Below are 2,642 nucleotides of genomic sequence, written 5' to 3'. Positions count from 1 at the left end.
ATTAGAATGTTACAGAATATTCTGTACTAACTCTAGTTCAGAATTACAAAAAAAAATGACCTGTATCTCTCTAAGCCTATGTGGTGTCTGTCGTTGCGGATGTGTCCGAAAGGACAGTTATCGTTTTTATCCAGCAGTCACTATGAATTAAGATACAAAGGAATTATAGACATTTGCTGCAAGTGGGCACTGATTTAAATCAATGGGGACAGTTAATAATTTGTACTGGACCGGGATTCGAACCCGGGTGTCCTGTTTACTAGGCAGATGCGCTGACCACTGCGCCATCCAAACCAGAGGTCATTGCAACTGCATGGACTATCCTACCACAAGTCCCGTGAGACCCAGATTCTCAGCTTATCCACACACTACTAACGAAGCGCCCCTTGCCCATTATTCTGACGCTCGCGGCATTTCGCTGATTTCCAAAGGTTTCGAGCCTGGTGTGCATCGGCACTGAAGAGATCATTGGCCGTCCTCGTCTTAATTATATCTGTGTGGTGTCTGCTCTTTCGGACAAGTCCGTCTTCGCCTTAGTTACGTATGTTCTAAAAATCAGACACCACATGTATATAATTAAGGCGAGGACGGCCAATGATCTCTTCAGTGCAGACGCACTCCAGGCTAGAACTTTTACGGGAATTGGCAAAGTGCCGTGAGTAATGAGAATAAAGGGCAAGGGGCAATACGATAAGCAGCGTGTGGATAAGTTGAGAATTTGGGTCTGACAGGAGGTGTGCTAGGGTCGCCCATGCAGTTGTGATGACCAACGTGTGCGGATGGGCCGGTGGTCAGCGCATCTGCCTAGTAAACAGGAAATCCGGGTTTGAAACCCAGTCCGGCAGAAATTTTCCACTGTCCCCACTTATTTAAATCAGTGCTCACTCGCAGCCAATATCTGTAGTTCCTTTGTGTCTTAATTATAGCAAGGTTGGTTTATTCCCTGAGCTACAAAAAACTAGTGGAACCCAGAAATTTGAAGTCAAGAAGAATGAGACGGGAAAGGAGGGAAAGCCTTTGGGACTATGTTACCAATATGGTGACTGACGAATGGTTCAAATGGCTCTGAGCACTATGGGACTTGACATCTGTGGTCATTGGTCCCCTAGAACGTAGAACTACTTAAACCTAACTAACCTAAGGACATCACACACATCCATGCCCGAAGCAGGATTCGAACCTGCGACCGCAGCAGCAGCGCGGTTCAGGACTGAAGCGCTTAGAACCGCTCGGCCACAGCTGCCGGCTCCAGAACCTCACCGACTCTCTTCCCTCACCTCTGCGCTGCAAAAGGTGGTTATTTAGGTTTTGGCAGGTCGTCATAATAATGTGACTGGACCGCGTATATATTCACGAGCTACGATTGATATTTTCTTCCTTATCTCCCTACCGGTGACGTGAAAGCTGATGGTGCTAACACAAGCAGAACGCATCGAGATCATCCTGATAACTGGAGGTGAGGAGCCCCCATGTTACCGTAAAACATTTCAACTAGCGCTACCCGTACAGACTAGCTGTGCAGTGCTGAAACTTCCCTCGAAATTCCGCGAAACCGACTCTGTTGTTGACAAACCGAAGGCTAGACGATCGAAACTGATTATGGATGACCGCTGTCCGGGCTTCGTTCAGTAAGCGGCCACTGAGAAGATGTACATTATTATATGTACGGTATATGTACATTATTATACCAGTCTCAATATGAATTTCGTGTCATTGGCAATGGTGCATTGCGTAGCATGTTGTTTATGTTTCGCCCCTGATATTCCTTGAATGATTGTTAAGTAACAAATGAAGGAGAAGGAATTACTGTCTACTGCCTACATAAGTTTGTAAAATTTCTTATTTAGAACGTGAACACTACGACGCAGCAAGAACAATTGATTGAGAAGGAGGAAGAAAAGACAGCAGAAACACTCCGCCACCGCCTAGAAATTTTACAATACAGAGAATTCCTCCATTTTTCATTGATTAGTGGTCAGACGTGCCATGAAAATCGGGAAGAGGACGTCAGAAAAGGCCACAAAATGGCACGTCGCTGACGTCGCTTAAGTTCGGTTATGCTTAGCATAATAATGTAATGTATTTCCAAAATAGTCCCCTAACATGATCTGAGGCTCGAAATCCATAGCGTCACGTTTTAACTAGTAATAAAACGCACGTAGTGAGAAATACTACTTGCATTTTTGACACACATCATCAAAGTAGAAGGTTGATAGTTGGAAAGTATTGAGAGGTCATAACAACCGGCCACGGAGAAGCGTGTTCCACATGCGCCAGCAGACAATCGAACCACAGGAGCGTAAAGATCGATAATCGAGACTAACGGTCCTTCACCCCAGAGCACTCCCACAACGACTCTTTGTTCCTTTAACAGTTTGAGTTCCGGGACTATGTTTTACAGATCTCGTTTCCCCTCTGATGTAGCGATGAGATTCAACATTTACCGTCCGCTTCTAACACTATCTCGTACCGATACAGTTTGTCAGAAACAATGGTAAGGTCGGGTGTGGCCCAGAGAACAGTGGCACCACCTTTCACATTTAAGATGTGTGCGAGTTATGTATCAGACAGTCTGAGGAGCACATCATATTGTTCACTGAGGATGGCACAGGGAAACAAAGTCGCTGAATAGCTGTAAACAA

The 2,642-nt window shown here is 45.3% G+C and overlaps 1 non-coding gene across 1 annotated transcript; it reads right to left on the bottom strand.

Moving 5' to 3' along the window:
- Window positions 1–221: 221 nt before the first annotated feature.
- Window positions 222–294, bottom strand: Trnat-agu. The gene has a single exon. It is a non-coding gene; the product is annotated as a tRNA-Thr (tRNA).
- Window positions 295–2,642: the final 2,348 nt, after the last annotated feature.

Source organism: Schistocerca piceifrons, chromosome X (assembly GCF_021461385.2).
Source record: "Schistocerca piceifrons isolate TAMUIC-IGC-003096 chromosome X, iqSchPice1.1, whole genome shotgun sequence".
In the NCBI taxonomy this organism is placed as follows: Eukaryota; Metazoa; Arthropoda; class Insecta; order Orthoptera; family Acrididae; genus Schistocerca; species Schistocerca piceifrons.
Note: the sequence above shows the minus strand (reverse complement) of the source record. Positions and strands in the feature narration are given on the sequence as shown.